Raw genomic sequence first — 21,747 nt, forward strand, 5'->3', positions numbered from 1 at the left:
AGTATTGGTGATTGGCATAGTTTTTAGTTTTCCTTTTCTCTCCCTGTCAAGGTCAGATTTTAGGAGCCAGACTGGCAGAGCCAAGCAGCAGCATGCTATTTCCCTGTGCCTCTGAAGGTTGCAGGGGGTAGGGGCAATAAAAAACCACATCAGAGCTGCCTCAGAATGACAGGCCCAGATCTGAGACTTTTGACAGCTTTTATCTGTGCTGCTTGAACTGAATCAGATTGGGCATCAACTTTATCTACAATTAAACAAGAAGTTGACTTTAATAAGAGCACAAAGAGAGACTGCAGTGCTGGTCTGGCATAAAAAGGTGTAGAAAAAGCCGTTTCAAATCTTGACAATAGGCACAGAGACCAAAACCTTGAACATCCTAATGGTCTACACCTCCTATTCTATGCTTTGTATAAATGTTTCCTTTGCAATCTAATTTATTCCACCATTTTTAAAAAGTTCATGTGAAAGAAAAGCAGAGCATATGTAACAATACAATTCACACTTTGCCATTAATCACATGTACATGTACACATGTTTTTGCTTATCTTACATAAGAATATCTACAGTGGGTCAAATCATCTGCTTTCCAGTAGTGGTCAAAAAGCTTGGGGCACTGTATGGGATTAGAACAAATACATATGGTATTTTTCTGATGATTCTCCCAACCCATTACCATCTGCCCTTCAGGCACCTCCTGAACTGGGAGTTGTTTCCATGAAATTAGCAACTCCTGGTGCATTTCTCTTCTATGAAATTCTCAAGCCTCTCCTTGAAGCCATGTAAGATTTTACCGTCCATGACTTGTGGTGAGGAATTCTGCCCCTCAACTGCAACACCATCTGCAAGAAGAGTCTCTCTTTTGATTTGAGACTAATTTCTGGCAGCCTCATTTGATGTACCAACTACCACAATATGGTGTCTTAGGGAGCTACAGTAGGAAAAGCTCTGGTAATGGAATGTAGCACTTTGTAGGAGGCTATGTTTTTTACTGTTGGGTCCCAAGTAAGAGCAAGTGAGAGCTCCACCTCTTCATAAAATGTCTGAAGAGTATGAAAGTACAACCAATCTAGTGAGGAGAAGGAGGTTTGCCTCCCGTTATCAGAACTGATATGGTTATATATAACTCTAACACTTCTCCTGCTCTGTTTTTCAGGTTCAGTATGCTTCTGGTCTCATAGTTTGGGAAACCAGATACTGCAAGGATTGTTGCATTTAAATAAACATTTTAATGCTTGCTATAATACTGCAGTTATGTCATAACCAGAAAACATGAATTTTAATAATGTAATAGTAAAGTTCACAGAGTTGCCTCTGCAAGGTATGCTACATATGGATTTATCCAGAGAAAAGGACAGGGAGAGGAGCTGAGGACCGTGGCTCTGTAGCCATCTCACTGCTATTCCACGCTCCATAGGTAACCCCTCCCTCTGTATGCCCCTCTGCAACCTCCCTCGATCACGGGACTTGTCCAGCTGGATCACTGTACTGAAATGCCTGGTCATCGGTGTTGAGAGGTTTTGTGTCAATGAGAGATGGCAAGGCAGCGCTATTGAGGACTGAGCCCAGCAGCTGTAGAGGCCAACCCTTCAACTCCTGCCCTACCAGCAAAGGCTCTGGGATGCCTTGTGGAATGGTGAGTATCACCAGGGTCCTTGAATCCCAGATATTTTTTGTGTTTGTTTGCCAATAAATAATTGTTTCATATTTTCAGGTGTGAATATTCTTCTTGCACAGTCTTCTTTTGCAGATCTGAAGATGTCCAATGTGACTCAGAAGAAATATAGTGATATATGCTATGTGTCAGATGGCTTCATCTCAATCTTCTCTTATTTTATCAAAACCTGACAGAATGCTTGTCCTTGACAACTTGCAAAGATGGTTGCAGTCTGATCCTATGAGAGCAGATAGGAAGTGAGATGAAGGTGTAGGTTAACCAGCTTTTCTTCTTGGTCAGAAATACCTGAATATTTAGTCCGTTCACATTCTGCTTGTTCTTATTTTTCTCAAAATGTACCTTTCACAAGTAAATCTAAGCTGTCTCAGAAGTAAGGATGGATGTTTCTGCTGCGCTTAACTCTAAACAAACACAGTGTTTTTCCTCTCTTGAAAAAGATTTTTTCTGCTGAGTTGATAATCTGCTTTGTCTTTCAAAATCCACAAGACAATCTCCAAGCCAGCCATTTTAGCTGCAGCTTGGAGAATCACAACAGGACGGACAAATAACATATAGACTTATCCTGTATGATATATTTTTTAGTCTGACAATCTCAAATATTGTTTATAATGAATTCTTTCCCTTCTATTCTTTTGTATGCAATATTCAAAAATGAAAAAAAATAAAAAATTGAAGACCTAAACTAGGGAAATCTTTGTCATACTCATGTTTTTTGTTAGAACTGTTTGTGGTTTTTTTAATAGAACTACAGATAACTCCTTTTGCAAAGGAATTTAGCCACTGGCAGGCTGGGTATTAAGGCAGTTTCTCCTGTGTAATCCTCTGTATTGCAGAACTGCAATGGTGTGAACAGGTCATAGTGAGGTTCAGCATGTGCAATCTGCAAAAGGCTCCAGTTCTGGCATCTTGCACTGCACATAAGATGCTACTGTTATTTCAACAAGTAGAATGCTTAAATTTAGCTTTGATGGACAAAAAAATCCAGATGCACTAAGTTGGCAATATATTTATATCATAAATGCAAATGCAAAATGTAGCCACAAATTTCAAACTCGGTTCCCCAAACATCCTCTTGAAAGAATATCTTCACAAGCTCTTGAGTCTCTTCTTTATTAATTTTATGCAGTGTCTTCTGATAAACTCAGTTTTTAGTGGTTATTTCAATGCAATGCAATGCATGAGGCACTGGTAAAAACTGTAGTAGTCATGCTTACTTACTATGTCATAAAAGATTTAGTCTTTCTTTCTCCCTCTTTTTTTAACTTTCACATTTTCTATTTCAGGGAGATTACCAGCATGAATGAAAACCTAATGGTGGACTGATGGCTGTAAGGAATTCAGTTCTTAATGTACCGCAACAGAGACTGAGAGCAAGAATACAGATCCCTTTGGAGATCCTTGGTAGGCAAGTCATTAGTCTAGGTCTTCAGGCTTATATGATTTGCTATGCATAATTGCAGGTAGGTTGATTTTTCTAAAGGTTAAGAACAATACCAGAGTGTGAAGAACACATTGAAACACTCATTCCTTATTGGCCACTATTAAGTTGCAGCAGTGTTTTACTTGTTTTATTACTGCAGTAAGAAACATATTTTCTGGAAGAGTTCCTTAGAGGTAGTGACTAAAGAGAAGGAAAAGAAAGTCAAAAGCTAAACTGAAAGTTTCTCTAGTAGCTCATTTTTGTTGCCAGATATTGAAGGATGAAACACTCTCTAATACTGAACACTTATGAACTGCCTGGAACTTAAAAGTAAATGCTGAGGAATTCCAAGGTAATTAAGAATCTAGGACAGTCATTTTATAAAAAAAAAAATACTGAGATTTATACAGAGAAAGATTCAAAAACCTCTGAGGGAATATTCAAAAACCTCCACCACAGAGTTTATTGTCCAGGCGACTCTTCAAATGGTTTGCGAACAGCAACGGAAGGAAATTGCAAAGAGAAGACCTGAGGGAGGCATTACTAACAATCTCTTGTCAAGACTTTGGGAAATGGAAATTGAAGTTCTAGCTAATAAAAGAACAAATTGTTTAGTGTGACACCCTGCAGAAGAGAGACCTTCTCTGAATTCACTTCACAGCTTCCCAACAGACCGTTGCATCAGTGGTGGAGACTGCACCAGGCATATCGGGGACCTGTGTGATCAACAGCTACCCTCCCTCTGAAAAAAAGTACTTTATTTATAGCCTGAATTTCAGTTTCCAGTCACCACATCTTTTTATGCTTCATTCAATAGATTCAAGAGCTCTTTTCACAAGTCAAGTTAAAATGGAAACAGCAATATCTTCCTTCTAAAGCTTTCTGAAGCCACTCAGGACAAGTGTATCTCCTCCAGCTCTGACCCCTCTGGGATGGATCCTGTGCTCTTCTCCTGATCTCAGGCACTTATGATTCCTCCTGTCCATTATCCCCTAGTAATTATGGTGTAGGTGCTGGTCCTCTGCTCTCATAGAGCTAACAAACCAGACACCTAAGGCAAAGGACAACTATTTAGGACAAGAGCTTTAAACACAAAGAGTATACATTTCTGTTCTGTTAATCCTCACTTTGAGGGCTTTTTCCCCTCCCCTAATGCAGGTTGGTCCCTCCCTGCCATCATCAGGGCTTTGAGAGGAAATTTTCATCAGCCCATCCAAACTAGCCAAGGGAAAAATGGGACTGTTGTTCCTTCCAGGTATTTTTTTCTTACTAACTTTCCTCTAACTTAGTTTATTTCGTGCAGAAAGCTTCTTTGACTCTGGAGACAGAAGCACATGTAATGCCTATTTGGCCAATAGAACAGCTTTTGAGTTTCATTTAGTGCTTATCCACTTGATATTATGGAACTGATTATCCCGTGCGTTTCTACCATTTGGCACGCCCACTATCAAAACTTTTAGCCATGTGTTTCAATGCTCCTTCTCTTCATTTCCTTCTCATTAGTACAAAATGAATCAGACAATTACGTGCTCCACCTCAGAGAAGATTATTTCATGCAGCTTAATCAGACAGTAAGAACTACTGTTGTACCAAAAGGAAGAATCAAACTTATAGTGGGGATGAAGCAGGATAAACAATAACTAGCCTGGATGGTAATGCAGACATACCAAACACCAAATTCAAAACATCAGTTTGTACCTTCCTAGAAAATTCCAAAAGCATTGCCTTGTTTTGGGAGCTCTCCAACACAATCCTATTTAATAGCACCAGCTAGCTCTCCAGGAACATAAAGAACTCATTCATTTAACCCTGGTGTCTGAGATACCCATGAAGTTAATGCATGTATTTACTTAAAAATATCCAGAACTAGGGTGACCAAATCCCCCCCTTATATAAATTCCACATGACTTCCCAGGGAGCACAGAGAACTTAGACACCTTAACTTCATACCACTGCACTGATTTCAACCCAGGATGTTGTCACAGTACCTCCCTTTTTCATAATAACCTCATCCTTAATGCCCTGTGCTCCTCTTCTACTGCAGCAGGGTGACAGCACAGGACACAGGAGGCTGGCTGACTGCACCCATAGCAAGCTCACCTACTTAGGAAGGAGTAAACCTGAAGGAATTTGTTCCCAGGACCATGACTTTATTTTTACTAGTAATGCACAACCATTTCCTAGAAAACAACATCTCAGATCTTGGACCACCCTTATCTTGGGTGAGTATCTTCATTTGGAGATGACATTTGCTTCTGACTGCTTTGGAGGGCTTCCTTGGCTCTGTAGCAGCAGTGGGAAGTTGAATTTACCACACAGTCAGCAAAGACAGGTAGCTACTTAGTTAATAGGTCTAAATTGCCCTCTGAAGGCTTTCAGAGCTGTCTGCAGTGATTATGTGGGACACAGTCTTTCTTTAGGTTCTCACATTTAGATACTGCAATTCTTAATTCCATGCTTTTGATTTAGTCCAGATCTGACTCATTGTGCAACAGAATTGAAAAACATACTATCAAATGAAAAGTTTATTCATAAACTAACTAATGGCTGAATCTTTTGGGGTGAAAACTAAATCAAACCAAACCAAACCAAACCAAACCAAATAAGATTGTATTTCTTAACTGATCCGAGTACCGGGGCTAAACTCAGTCTAATGTCTTCTGGAGTCATGCTCCATTATGGGGTCCCGCCAGTGAGAATCTGCTGCTGTCCAATAAACCCAACCTATGTTTTCTTGCTTGGCCTGTCCTGTCCTGGAGGACTGTGTGGAAAGAGTCTCAGAGCTGACTTGGTTCCATTCTTCAATCAGTAGCGGGGTACTAAGTGACAAGACCATGCATTTATGAAAGTTTCATAATGAAAGTTCAATATCTCTTGTTCTGTTGCTGTTGGCTTTACTGGTCCAGGAGGAGAATTTCTGTATGCTGTTCTCTTTGTCTAGTATAGTCCTAACTCAGGACAGCCTACAGATGTGTTTGAGCACTCTACTGAACAAGTCTGAATGCAAAAACATGACTGAACTGAGTCCTGTATTGGGACTTTTTGGCACTAAGTTAAATTGAAAATCTGCACGATGGAAATTTAATTTTCATCAGAAATAGGAAAGCATATTTTTCTTTTGCACTTTTCTTCTACAAAGTGCTTTCAAAATATTAATTAATTAATCCCACAGTGATTCTGGCATTCAAACTTTGATTAAACTTTCTGCAAATGTTAATGTGCCACTGAACTTTGAAAATGTAGATTGCACTGAAAAAGGGATACATTCTGTCAAAAAATATCCCGTCGGAAGCATAAAGGGTAAAGAATGACAGATTATGCATAATAATATTGTTCGAAGATACTTAAAGGTCAGGTATATATTTTAAAACTTTCCCCTTCCGAAGAGAAAACTTTTCTCCCTTTGAAGTGCTGTTATCAAGCCCTTCTTAGGACTTTCTGTGACCCAGACCTTCCATTTTATGTCATCCAATTCTAAAAATGAGTGTACATTATATTGACTCAGTGTTAGTGAAACCCTTCTGTAGCAAAAAAACCCCCAAACCAAAACAAACCAAAATAACCACTTCATTTGTGCAATAAAAATGCTAATATGTTCAGAGCAAACTACTAGAAGTTGTCTTAATCCTTATTCTTCAAAGGGGGTACAGCCTGAGCTGTACAGCACTGAGAACCCAACTGAAGACAGTACAGACAGCAGGATGCTGCCTTGCTCTCACAAAATTGGTCAGTCAATGACTCCAGGAGGAGCGCAATAAAAATGAGTGTTTGCCCAGCAAGGTCAGAAAGGCGTTTAGCACACACCAGATAGTGATGAACAGATGTCACCAGCTTTTATTTTTACCTGGAAGTATTGATGCTGGGCAGAACCTCACTTCATATCACAGATGCCTTCTGATCAGCAGAGGAAACCCAGACATGAAGACTGAAAAGAAAATTGCTAATATAATAATAGTGATATGATTAATAATGTTAATATTACTAATAAATTAATATTAAAGAAGACTTGAAATTACCAAAGCAAACAGCCAAAAATAAAAACAATATAAAAAAAGGACTCTTCTCCAAACAAGCTGGACACCCTGGCAAAGCTGGAGAGGTTTCAGAAGTTTGTTAAGGACTTTGTCTATGGAAAGTACTTAGCACCCTATACCTTTGGTCTGTGTCAGTCCCTGCAAACAAAGATTTCAGAGCATTAAGTAGTATTAAAAAATTACAATTAGCGTGCATTATAATAAGCAGTTAGAGAGTTTGCTCTGACATCGTCTGGTATAAATCAGGAATAATCCCAGTTAATTCTTTATTTCATCCTGTAATATTCCCAGTGGAATTATAAACAGAGTGATACTATAAATGGTGTAAAACTAGACTAAGATCCTGAAACAAGACTGTGCCCCTGTACAGTGGGTGCTGAGGTGGCTCCTTGTTCCTTGAGATTTTCCTCCTGCTCACATAGCCAAAATGAACATAGGTAAAAAACAGCCAAAAAAGATCTATCTCTGAGGTCTTCACATAGAATTTTGTAATGAGGATGCTGTCTGAAGAATACTTCTCAGCTACTGTTTTTCCTTCCTGGCAAACATGGCCAGCTGGCTGTGTAAGTTTGCAGTTCTCTGTTGGTCTCTGATCTACCTGTAAGAGTTCCATTTAAATACTTTTTGTTCAGCATATTTAATAATGATTGCAACTATTTACAAATTACATACTAAATTTCATATGCCCTTATGCTGTCTTGAGCTTATTAGCTTTAATGAAGGCAGAAACATGCAATAAGGTAAAAGAGTCAGAACTGCAAAGAGACTTGGGGACTAAATTTACCTTTCCCATCCATCCAGTACAGAGGCATTTGCTCCAAGGTCAGGCAGATTTTTGCAGTCTTTAAAGATGAATTAATGCTTTTGGAGCTATTCAGTTTTGAGAAGAAGGGGTGGCAATCATTTAGGATTATTCTGCCCTAATGGGTCCGCACTCCTGCAGAGTCTCAGGAGGAGTCTGAGCACAACTGAGAGATATTAACCCTTACAATTGATCCACGTTGTTCCAGAAACAAAACTGCCCTCACAGTCCCAGATAAAGGAAGGAGAGTTCATTTTCCCTGACTAACACCAGTCTCACACCTTGACAAACAGGATCCTCTGCTGAAAAGTTTGCACTACAGAAGTGTCTGACTGTTTTTCAACTGACTTGAGAGCGAACAAAGAGCTGGTATATGGTCTTCAACCCTTAAGGATGGCTACACTGCTATCCTAAAAAGAGAATCTAGGCAAGTTTCAGTATTAAGGTCATTTAAGAGAAAAAAATACCTTTCTTGCCATGAGTTAAAAGCATAATCAGGGTACAGGAGTACATTTCTTACATAGGCAAGAAATAATCTCCTTCTGCTGTTGATCTAATTCAGTGATGAAAATTTTGCAGCTGGTGAACAACAGAAGATATTTTCTCAAGGATAAAGATGGATCTTCTCCTAGTAATCTTATTGAAATCCTGCTGTGGCAAATTCCTGGAGACATGGTAACGAGGCAGCACAGCTCACTCTAGAAGACAGACTGGCAGACCAACACACGAGTTAGATCAGAGAGCAGGGAAAATGATGCAGTGCTCTCCCTGGTAGAGCTGTATGAACTTCTGTTGTGATTCTTTTGTTTGAATTCAGATGGTTTTTCTCTTTGCTGAACGGTTCTGAGAATATTCTTTTCAGGTTTTGTAATTTTTATTTATTCAAGGTGTGTACTGAATTTATGGGAGCTGTAAAGTACTGTTGCAAGTTTGAAATATGTGCCATGTGATCAGCCATCCAGATCATGTGGACTTGTTATTTCACCTGAAAAAACCAGTAACTTAGGCAACGAAAATTCAGAAAATTCAGAAAAAAAGGGAAAAATGCCCCCCCCCCCAAAAAAAAAACCAAACCAACAACCCAATCCAACCCAACCCAAAAATTATACTTCCAGTATCTTTGGAGAACTGGCAGTCAATACGAAAAATGGTGCAGACTAAATGCTAGTCTAGTCTGCACCAGGGGAGAAGTATCATTATACAGATGACTTCTTTACAGTAATTTTTCCTATGGGAAAGAGGCAATGTCACAACTATGCCAGCCAGAGGTGTGGAAAAGGGCTTCCCTAAGGTGTACAGGCCGAGAGAAGGACTGCTGAGGTTCATGAAATCCTTTGACTATAACCCCCACTGCTCCTCCAAATGGGCACCAACATGGCCAGGAAGAGCTGGAGTGTGTTTGGAGTGACTACATGGTTCTGGGGAAGATGGTCAAGACCATGGGATTCCAGGTGATTTCTCCTTGGTCCTTCCAGAGAAGAGAAAGGGCATAGTGACAAGGTGACAGATTCTGCAGCTCCACAGCCAGTTCCATTGTCAACAGGGACTGTTTTGTTGACAGGGCTTTTAAAACCACAGGACCTTCTTTGAGGATATAGAATAAGCAGGGAGAGATGGAACCCACCTGAACTAGTAGCCTCTGTAATAAAGTAACTGGGTTTCTGCATGAAAGGAGAGCAGTGTGTCCCACAATATCCTTATATGTATGTGGGGACATGAGGGTCTGGAAGGGGGGTAAGCAGATGGTTTTAATAGTTAGAGAGCAGTGTTTAATGGGTTGTACTCCACCTGGAGGCCAAGAACAAGGGGAATAACACAGAGATCTGCCCTGTTTAACATCTCTATCAATGATCAAAAGGAGAGGATCGAATGTCCCCCTCAGCAAGTTTGCAGATAGCACCAAACCTGAGGTGAAGCTGAAATCCAGTACCATGCAACAGGAAGGGCTCTCCATATGCAAACTCTGCTGATGAGCTATTCCCTTGCCCATTCTGCTGTGTTGCGTGTTTGCACCTATATAGTTATGAACAGAGGGTGTTGCTAGAAGACTTCTCTTACTTCCTTTGTCTGAAGTTTTCAGGAACAAAGGGACATCATGATGATTTAAGTTTTGAAACCTTTATTTGTGTTACCTAACTTTCCCCCTTCTCCTCCTCGTCCTCCTAGTAGCCTTGAGCTCATGGGGAAGATGAAAATGACAACTCTTTCCACATCTGGAAACTGAAGAGACAGATGATGAACTGTCATTTACCAAAAGCTTTTTCTTCTGTTCTTGAAGCACTGCAGGAAGAAATGACTTCTCCTGAAACCAGTAGAACTGCTTTTGCTACAAGATTTCCCATATAGCTATTCAACTTCCTAGGACTCACTTGGCTTCTTTTGCCTGAGGTCTTTTCTATTCTTTTGGGTTGGGGGTTCAAGCAGAGGAAGTTGGTTTTGAGGTTTGTTCCTTACCTGCTCCCTCTTCTTTTTTGCTTTCTTTCTTTCCTTCTCATCGCGTGTTTTGATGATTTATGCATGCTGAGAAGCAAGGTTCTTCTGGGAATACCTGTTGCTATTTAGATGCCTGGAGGAAAAACCTCTTGTAGGAAGTTGCTGAAACTACTACTAAAATAATTTTAATCTTATGTTCTTCTGCTTTCCAACTTTAATCATCTCTGGTCCACCTGATCAAGAAGACTTTTCTATTGCGTGAGCTACACTTCAGTTGAATATGCACTTAGTTTTTTTCTTTTTGGAGATTCAGGGATATGAAAGATGTGGGCAGAGCAATTATCAGTGAAAACTGAGGCCAAAAAGTTGTTGAGAACATCAGCCTTCTCCATGACATTTGTTATCAAATCCCCTTTTTTTCTTCTTTTTCTGACCGATTACCTTAAGAAGCCCTTACTATTCATCACTTCTCTTGCCAAATATAGCACTAGTCGTGCCTTTGTTTTCCTGATAATTACTCTTTCATTTTTACCTTTGCAAAGGAAGCTGCTGTGAAAGCCTTTGCATGTTTCTCAAAACAAGGATCATTGCCAGCCTGTTTTCATAAGGACTCCAGGAAGTTTCAGAGACACAGGGAGGAGGAAGAAGAAGGAAGCTCCTCTATGCAAAGATGTCCAGGGAGCTGGGCTGTAAATCAGCTACTTCAGAAGGGAGCTTACCGCAACTGCAGCCTGTGGGACCCAGCAGGGACTCCCTTGGCTAAGATATTTAATCCTTGGGTGGTTCAAAGTCAGCAGAGCCATACAAAAGTCCTTGGAGGTCTGCCACATGATGCTACCAGAAGATATAGCACAGAGGAGTTTGAGAAAATACCCTTAAATCTCACTATACTCAGCCTCTACAGTGCAGAATCCCGTATCATTATGTGGGTCCTGGAAAGGATGCTCCAGGGAAAATGATAAACATTGAATTACAAGTCCAAATGGCAGCTGTGGACAGTATTGTCAGATCCTCTCAAGTCAGCCCTCCTCAGACTTGCAGGGGCCTACAAGCCTCTGCAACAAGGTGTTAAGTGGTACACCTGACATCATGCAGTTGGCAGAACAGCTTGCACCATGCTGCTCATAGGACCATCTAAGCACAATACAGTGACCACCCCATGGCCATGTTGGACAAGCACATGCATTGCAGCTGACTTTTGCAGGTCAGAGCAGCCTCTGAAGCTGTGATAGCAGATTAGAAAAGGCATTATCCAATTTTACCTTAGGAGGCCATATTTACAACCAGCACTCTGTGCTGAGATCTTCCATAATGGGAAATCTGGCTTTGATTACGCTTGGACATAACTACTTGTTAAAACTGTGGTTTTAACATTCAGGCTTTCAAAAAAGTAATTTGGGGCTGTGCTACATTATGTTTTACACTGCTCTTGCAATGTTTGATGTTTTTAAGACTGCACCAATGTAGGACCATGATTGTTTCATGTGCCTTAGTCTGGCTTGTTCTGTAACCATAGTTGGGTGGGTACAAATGCCGTGGAGTTCCCTTTGCCCATCAGTGCCAAGAGACTGTATTTCAGCCTCTTACCATCTGGGTTGGAGTGGAGCGAGTCACAGACCTTTGATATTTTCTGTGATTGTGTCAGCTATCCTTGTTATGGCCACCAGAAATTAGGGAAGTATTCATTTCCATGCAATAAAAGGCAGTGCACTTTAACACACTCAAGAGTAGGGAATGGGGCACAAATAACAATTCATCCAATTACCTAACCAAACTTCTGAAACTACCCAGACTGATTTGATAGTTTTGGATTTTTTCCCCATCATTTCATTTTTGTGAGCATGCATTACCTCATTGGCATGCTCATTGGGGTCTAAAGGTAACAGTGCCAGTTATAAGCTCTGACAATGTTATCTGACATGCTGCTATTAAGCTACTGCAGGAATAAGAAGTGATTTTTTTAGTATAAAGATTGCAGCTTCGTGCTACAAGTCTTCACAGGCTCCCTGAAGCATTATTTGTAAGCAATTATCTTTTCTGTGTAAGAAAAATTCTTACAGCCTAGAGGTTGTTTTGTTCTCTGAAAGGAAACATAGTGATGCTTCCTGCAAAATTTAGTCATAGCACTGCTGATCTTGAGTTTATTCTAAATAAGAAATAATTTCCTATAATGGAAAATACTGATCAAGTTTAATTCTAAGAGCTGAAAATCAACAGTGATTAAAACTGCAGTGTCTAAATCAAAGCAATATATGTTTTAATGATAAACAAACTCAAATGGTTGAATTAAGCAACTGTATCTGTCTAATCCTCTTTGATCTTCAAATTGGTTCTCTAGTTGCTTTTCTAGCAGAGTACACAAATACATTAGTGGACTCTTTAATCTGGCAGTTAAAAGCATAACAATGTAAAATGGCTTGAATTTGAAGTAAATCAAATTCAGACTGGAATACAGTGAACAGTTTCAATAGTGAATGTCATACCTTTTGATCAGATTATCATTAATAAACTATATAAAATTATTAGATTATAGAGAAAAAATTATCCAATTTAATTTTTAAAATGTAAATTCCCTGTCAGCCTTTCCTGCCCAGAATATATCACATTCCTGGAAAACATTTTAGATGCATTGAATCAGTGGCCACGTAAGAAACAGTAGGTCCATCACCATGATGCAGCAATGACTTTATTGCTCATGTCCTGCACAACACATCTTTGTAAACATGCCCCTGCTACTGAATTGCCCCTAAAATGGAGTTGCCATTGCCAGAAGAGTTTACCACATCTACCCTTTTCCTTTCCCTAGTGTGTCTTGGAGGTAGAAAAGGACAGAGTGTCTGTTCATGCTGTCCCCACCTCGGTGAACAGGAAACAGGGTTCCTCCACCCAGGTCCACAGCTGGTGGACCAGGGAACACCAGGGAACACCAACAGGCAACTGAATAGAGTCCAACAAGAAGAGGAGAGGAGAGAAGAGGACAGGACAGGACAGGACAGGACAGGACAGGACAGGACAGGACAGGAAGGATATTTCAGTTGGAATGGACCTATAAAAGACTGCCTGAACACTTCAGGGTTGACCAAAAGTTAAAGCATTAGGGCATTAAGGGACTTGTCTCTTAAAACCTCTTAAACATTGGCAGGCTTGGGCATTGACAACCTCTTCAGGAAGGCTGTTCCAGTGTTTGATCACCCTCTTGGTAAAGAAATGTTTCCTAATGTCCAGTCTGAACCTCCCCTGCTGCAGCTTTGAATCATTCCCACACATCCTATGACTGGATAATAAGGAGAAGAGCTCAGCACCTCCCTCTCCACTTCCCCTCCTCAGGAAGCTACGAAGCAAGATGAGGTTGCCCCTCAGACTCCCTCTCTCCAAACTAGAAAAACCCCAAAGTTAGCTCAAGTGTATTAACTTCAAAAAATGTTCAGACTTAAGAAGTTTGGAACTTTTTTCACTAGAAGTATTCACCAAAAAGGAATCCTTAGAGGTGGGCATACAATAAGTCCTGGTCTCATTAGGATCCATCAGAGGCAGAAAGCATATTAGTAACCCATGAATGATGGTCACACAGGTAATGATGGAAGCAGAATTGCCCATCATTGTGGCTTCTTCAGAAGTTTTGCAAGAACGAACAGTTATAGAAAAAGAGTTGCAGAATTCTGTCTTCTAGGGAGCCCAGCCATTCAACAAACACATTCCTCTTGTCAAGTCCATCAGCATCTCCCTGTGTGTTTAGTCATGCTGAGGAACTGCCATCACTCCTAACAGTGGGCTTTCTGACTTTATTCACATCTCTTTTTCCACCTCTGAAAGACACAGTGGCCAGTCCTGTAAAGATTGGTTGCAAGCTGATTGCAAACTGGTCAGCTTGTAACTTGTTCAGCTGGTCCTGCTGAAGGGTCTTCACTCTAGATTGTAGGACTGCTGAATCTTTTTCTTAATCCTGATGAGGAGGTTGGAGTCACCAACCTGACTCCAGACTATCTGTGCTCCATCTCTTACATCACAGGAATTATTTCAAAAACTGCAAATGGCAGACAAAGGATAGCCTGGATCTTTCTTAGTAATTAATGAGTTGCATCCCTGGGATGAACACATGTGCTTAACACCAGCAACTGTTAAGACAGAAATATTTTCATATGTTAAACAGAATGAAACATAACCACATATCAATCAGCTCTCTATGACAAATAACATGAGATGAATAGAGTTCTGAAGCTGAGTTGCAGAAGTATATGAGAATGTGCAACCCAGGCTGAGACAGATTGTTATACAAAAGTGCATTACAAGATTTATTTTTTACATATGTTCCTAAAAGTCTGACACTTGAGCTAGCTTCACACCAAAGACCAGATGTAACTCACATTTAAATGGTATTTAAATGTTAGCGCTGACCAAAACCAAAAAGTTATTGACAGTCATTTTGCTGGATTCATTAGCACAGTTTTCAGCAGTATTCAACCGTACCTCTCATGTCAGAATTCAAAGTAAAATATGCTGGAAGACTAAGGCATCTGTTGACTATAAGGGTGATTGATGAGTAAAAAGGCAGTGGCTAATCAAGGTGCAGGAGGCTAATGTGAGTGGCAGAACAGAGTGCCCTAAGATGCTGTTGCCTTTCCATCTTTTTGCAGATATTTGTTGTGTATTGCCAAAACATCTTGCTAAGAATAGACAGCTCCAAAGCAATGTTTTTGTAAAATCCTTTAATCAGAACACCAATGAGAAAAATCAGGTCTGTGCATGCTGCAAAGTTGAGATGTATAGCTTTTGCTAAACAGCACATCAACATAATTTGTTTATAGTTGTTTTTTCTTCACTGAAACCTAGCTGGACAGGTTATCAAAATGATCTTCACTTTTGTAATATCTGTTCGAGGATGACTTCCTCCAATGGAATAATTCAATGTTCAACAGAGGGATATCAGAAAATAATTTGACTTATTGCATTTGCTTAATAGCATAGTGAGCATGGGCCGGTAAGGACCTCTTAAAGTTTCCAGGTTTCTGAAAGTTTGCAATTTCTGGGCTGTGGTAGACTCTGGTTATGGACACAGCACTTGCTCTGCTCTTCTTATTTGAGTGCCATGGGGGATTGTACCTTGGTGGTGACATGACTGCCCTGCTAATGTGGCTGTCACCCTCAGCTCCCAAATCAACTTCTCCCATGAAGCAGCCCACTTCTGCTCTCTGACAAAGAGATGCTCAAGACAATTGTTCAAAGTCTGCAGAGGATTTATGATTTCAAGTACATAAAGCATTCAGAAATTAGTATTTCTATTATTCTTGCATTTTCTGTTCTAATACTGAAAAATGAGCATTAGTGCACGTGCTGTGGGTAGCATATTTGACTTCCAAAACTCTTTATCAGTTTGATGCAAAGATTTGCATTGAATCCAATTTTATCTGAATTAGGTCTACTAGGCAGAGACATGTTTTCCTCATGACTGTCCTATATGTCAAAACTACTTAAGTTTAAAATCAATATTGCATTATTGTGCAGCTGTGACAATATGGCTAGTAGCTTATTTCCCAGCATTTTTACCTCTTGACTGCACACGAAATCCTTTTCAATCCAAAAACTCTTCTGTTGAAATTTAGGCTTGTTATTTCGTCAATATATTTAAGACATATCCAAGTCACACCATCCAAAGATTGGCTGGCACCCAAATGACCATGACACCCAAGGCTGCTAGTGTGTGGGAGTATGCTCCTCAGAGGAATGGCAAATCTGAGCAGTTTTGACAAAAGGAACCAAGCATTGAAATCCAGCTCTTGAAGAACACAATTCAACATCAGGAGATCGAATTTTTTTAGCATTTTCAAAACCTACTCTTAGTAATGTTAGACATTTTATGACATTGTTATGGTACTCTTCTGAATTGGAGCTGGTATAAATGTCTACTCACACTTTGTGAATGTGTTTAAGCCTTATTTGGGAAGTCTTGGATAGAACAGGTTAATAGACCTCTTGATTAAAAAATTATAAACAAGCCCAATCTTTTTTTTCTGTTATTACTAGTTTTACATGCACTTAATTGGAGGGTAACTCTAATGCAAACACCAATTACAAACTTTTTTGGTTCAGTGCTGGGAAATAGCTATTATCCTAGATGTAATATTTCTGAGTAGTGTCATTTCAGTTTAAATATTTTAAGAGTAGAAATGAATAATAAACATCTATGTCAAACAGTATGTCTTTATACAAAGGTTTGAAAACACCTTGAACTGCTAGAGCAAAAAGAATGTATATTGCTTTTCCAAACCAACATCACAATGAAATTTGAAAGCAGAAAAAAAAATTATGTTTGACTGAAAGAATATGATAAACAAGGTCACCTAAACTGCTTGTGGTGTATAAACATGCCTATTAGATGCTCACAGGGATCAGAAAAAAGCCCATCATTACTGAATGATTTTAATCCATAATCTCAAAGTAGGTATCAAATGTCTAGTGGAGAAAACATGCAAAAGAGGAACAGTGAAGCTTGATGTGGGCAATAAAATCATACACACCATGAAAAGATGAGATGGTGATTAAGGCACCTGGGAAAATGGTAGCTTTTCCATCATTTGGTGTCCTCCACTGAAAATTTCAACTAAGTTAGCTTGCTCAAGATGAAGGCAAGTGTATAAAATTAAAGGAAACTCCTTGAGATTTATAGGAAGTTAAATCTCTTCTGCACTTTGTCAAAAACTGTCAGAACTAGTTGAAAACCATGAATTTAATTCACTAGTGATACTTCCAATTATTTTTTTTCTGATACAAGTAGTTTTAAACATTGATCCTGGCACCTTCTAAGCTAGATTTTCAAGTGTTATTTGGCTAATTTAGTCCTTCATACATTAATAGCAAAATCTAGACAGAGGAGAGGAAATGGCCTTCTGAATTCTTGAATATGAGTGCACACCATGATTCCACCATGGGGCTACCCAACTGTGTGATTCATAATCTCCTATTGCCCCCCCCTACCCCCAAGTCCTTTTTTTCAGAGAAAAGAAACCTTTGGGAGCTGAGCACTGGTAGAGGCAACATGCTTCACAGGTTCCCAATCTAGGCAACCAGGGGAACAGTTTTGTGTGCACCGCAATGCTCACTGGTAGGTAAATCTAAAGAATGACTTCAATGACAAAGTACTTACAAACTTTGCTGTGTATATACTCTCATGCTTATTCTTTTACTGAGCAGTAATGAGATAACAAGCTCTTACGCTGAAATCACTACTTTTCTCTGACAGTTTATCCTATATTAAAATATATTTTTTTGTTTTATTCTATACTGTAACATAGGTCTGGAGAACGGTTCATCCACCTCAAGTCTGCCTTGAAAATTGCCTTGCACTTTTCCACATCAAAAGACTTTCACTGATTAATTTGGAGGGCTACAATTTGAATTGTGCAAAGATCAATGGATCAGTGCTGGAATGGGTGACAGATATTGCCTTCACATTTGCCCTCCATGCACTACTTAAATGAAGAAAAGATTTATCCTTTTAAAAATGCATTTTTGAGCTCTTTTTATTGCCTTCTTTTACCTTGAAAGTGCAGGTCTGGAGTAGGAGTGTAGCAATTTTCAAATATGTGAAATGTATTTTTCATATGATTGAAGGGCCAAAGATAACTTAGCATGGTTTGGACATTTGAAGAGATGAACACATCAGTTCACCTATTCTTATTTGAATAAACTGTGAATAAATTGTATTTTACAACCTGGTCATTTGCCTATATCATAATCAAGAGTCTAGGAAGATGTATTGTGTATTGTCATATAAACTTGTAAGTGCTATACCACTGTGGTTCGGACACTTCTGTCCCAGGGCAATAACTTCTGCTCAGTAATTCTTTCGCCAGTGGCTTTCCAGTTTGGAAGCATACAAGAATTTTCCTATGTCCATGTCAAGCTTTATTTCAGGCTCAGTTTAAAACATCACTTTTCCTGGCTTATCTCTTCTCTAGTGACCCATATGGCAAAACTCACATGATGCAAAGCACCCTGCCAGGAGGATTTCCATTTGAGGCAACGCTGAACCTGGTGACAGACTCTGTGTACCCTGGAGTAGGGCAGGAACTTGGACATGCTTTATCATCAGAGGAAGATTACAAATTTAACCACATGTTCTGGAAGGATAATTGCTTCAGATTGCCATTTCGTATAATCTTCATAATCCACGGAGTTAATTTAAATGCTCCAAACATGCTAGTACTTGGGTATGTGATGAAAACAAGTACATTTTTTTCTGGGATTTTGAAACAAATAGAAGAAAACCAGACAGTCGGTTCAGCTTTTAATTGGAAAATGGATGGCTGTCAGATTCCTTTGAAAAAGCCTTTTCTAAATGTGCCTTACTGGTGTTGTCATACTCAATTTTTTCCTGTAAGGAAAACAGATTGCTTGCTTCTTAATGGCAAATTACTGTACCAATGTACTCAGAACATCACTTAATGGTGGTATTAACCCAGTCAGCTGCACTGCATTATCAAAATTTTCATTTCTGCATAAATTTATTGGGTGACTGGGCTGTTGTAGTTTCAGAGTACCTGCCCACCTTATGTCTACTTACAATATTACATATGCTGCTCCTTTAATTTTCATATATGTTTCCCTGGAGTTCACAGTATTCTGAAGAATTTGTAGTTAATATTCTAAGAGTGCAGTTTATATTAGCTGAGCAGAATGGCCTTGCATTGCTCCCACGAGCAGCTGGCATTTTCAATGAAAAATATACTTCTGCATATCCATGCACTGCTTCCTAGAGTACTGAGCACTGACTGTACAGATGTGTGAAGGTGTTGTACTAAGAGAGGTTCCTATTTCAAGCATCAGAGTTAAAGCTGAAATGTACAAAAGAAAATCTGAAGCACAGCATTCATGAATCAGGTTCTAGATGATTATGATTCCTCCTTAAAATTAAAGACAAATTTGTGAAAATTCCTGTTAAATATTATTTTTAAGCTATCACTGATTTTGTTTCATGTCTCATTTAGTTATATATACAACACTGAGACAAAAAATTGGAAGCCAGAAAGCACTATAGAATTAAAAATAATTCAAAAGTGGTAAAACAAAGCATCACAGATGAAATGTTTTATTTGCCACCTTCAAAACAAACAGTGGGTTTTTTTCAAAGTCAAACCAAAACTTGTTTCAAAGCTGAATTATGTCAAAACTGACTATACACTTCAGTCTCATTGAAGTGGCACTTTCTGACAGAGAACCATTAAACCAGAAAACCCTTCAGAGTCTCTGGCCTTGGGGCAGAGCTGGAGTGACCAGTCCAGTGATGCTGACCTGCCTGGGCAGGACACCAGGATTCTTGCAGCTGGGGTATGTCAGGGAGGCAATCTACCCTCACTCCTCACTACAGCATGTTTGCAGAAGATCTGCTCAGTTTAGTATCAGCTGTGCCTTTAATGCAATACTCTCTTCCTTAGTTTTTGTGATCAGCTTCTCCTGACTTGATGGTCCCACAGTCCCTTAACATAATGTGTTCAGGGAGCTGAGGTACCAGCTCTTTCTAAGGCTATTTTCCATGATAAACAAAATAGCAACATGTAAAAACTGCTAATAAATGGCACGTCCCTCAGGAGAGAAGGTATTACCTCAGTATTATCCCATTTTCTGCTTGTTCAAAGAGTGAGACTTTCAAGGTCAAACAAACCAAGGCCTCCCTTGAGGCAATGCTAATGCCAGACTGGCTGTGCATGCCAAGCTGCTGGCCCAAAGGTTATGCATTACAGGCTTTGACTGCCAATATTCTTATACTGCTGCTTCTCTTTCCATTTACCATTCTCCTGCACTGCATTACTTTTATGTCAGGCTTTTAAAAAGCCTCTTCTCCTCCTATTACCTGAAATTTTCAAAACCGTAGCTACTGTTTGTACATGAAGAGGCAGGCTATTATACAAATACTTACATATGCTATGCACAAAAAAAGATGGGTTGAAGGAACTATCTCAGGAGAATAAAGCACTTGAAGTCAAGCCTTAGGAAGAGCAGGACTACCTGCACAGTTTTAATTTATCCCCCTGCCATCCTTATATAAAACCAAAGTGCTAAAGTGAGTTAAGTTATTGTATCACATGAGACTTGTAATTTATTCTCCTTTTTCTTTTTTTAAGCTCTGGCTGAACCACATTTCTGATAATCTACTGCAAACAAATACTTCATGTTGCAATGTTCCTTCCAAGGAAGCATGTGATGATATACTGCTACAGAAACTGGTAAGCAAGAAAAAAATTTACTAAGAAATCAAGCCTGCATGTTTTGTATTGTAAAACAAAACTTCAACTGAAACATGATCATAAAAGCAATCTGTCATCCAGGCTGCTATGCAACATACTGACAACAACAAATTCAGGTTGGCAGTTCCATTCCAAACTTCTCTTTTCATTTTTAATCTATTACACTCAAAAGGACCTGTGAATGTATTTGCATTAGGAAAGGCACCTACAGAGGTTTAAAAGCATCTGTGTTCATAGGGAGCGAGAGAAGACTTGGGACTGGGATTTTCTTTCTACTCAGTCTTCCATCTAAGAACAGCACCAGACTGTTAAGGGCAAAGAAGGAAGGTGTGCTACATTACCTACTGCCTGCTGGGCCCTAATAGCAGAGAAGTTGGGAGAGGAAGGCAAGGAGAATTCCTCTAAGCACCTCACAACTGGCACATGAATTCCACTGTTATGAAACAAGAAAGTGCAAAATTTTTGCAGTGCTGCCATAGGGGCTCCCTTATGGGCTGTGCCACAGGAGATGGATCGAAGGGTGAACATCTTTTAGGGTGGAATGAATGACAGTTCAGTCCAAACACATGACGCTTTTCCCCCCCTGCTGTAGACAATAATGGCCTTAATTCCAGTTAAAAGAAAAGACTGAGTTTCAGAGAAAATGTTGGTGGGAGAAGGAACTGGACGAGCAGCCTTTCTTTGTGGGACAAAATTAAAATACTTTGCATGGCACCATTCAACTGAAATGCCACCATCCAGACTGTACCAGGTGTTTGAGAGGTTTTGCCCCTGAGGCTGGTACAAACACTTTGCATTGCTTTATCACAGATGGGACTGTAAGTTAGAAAATCACTGACTCAGCATATTTGCATAAATATTCACATTTCTGCAAAGTTCAACTCAGTTGGAAGTATATTTTTTATTCTCCCTCCATTTAAACATTGTATATTCTAGTCAGGGTCAGATCACATTATAAATGGTTTTTAGTCAGTGCCCAGTTGACTTAGAGAATTTCAGATCCAGAGTTTGAACAGCTGATTTTGCTCTAATTCTCTGAGCAAATGTTGCAGACTGAAAATGTCTGTGTTTGTGTCAGCGGTATTTACAATTCTGTACATGGAGAGAACCTGTTCCAACAGGGAAGCGACGACTGCTTTCAA

The 21,747-nt window shown here is 39.5% G+C and overlaps 1 long non-coding RNA gene across 1 annotated transcript; it reads left to right on the forward strand.

Moving 5' to 3' along the window:
• The first annotated feature begins 1,472 nt into the window (after positions 1 to 1,472).
• On the forward strand, positions 1,473 to 20,578 carry LOC116782247. The gene is made up of 3 exons (XR_004355175.1): positions 1,473 to 1,633; positions 2,959 to 3,076; positions 20,483 to 20,578. It is a non-coding gene; the product is annotated as an uncharacterized LOC116782247 (long non-coding RNA).
• The last annotated feature ends 1,169 nt before the right edge of the window (positions 20,579 to 21,747 follow it).

Source organism: Chiroxiphia lanceolata, chromosome 2 (genome assembly GCF_009829145.1).
Source record: "Chiroxiphia lanceolata isolate bChiLan1 chromosome 2, bChiLan1.pri, whole genome shotgun sequence".
Lineage (NCBI taxonomy): Eukaryota > Metazoa > Chordata > Aves > Passeriformes > Pipridae > Chiroxiphia > Chiroxiphia lanceolata.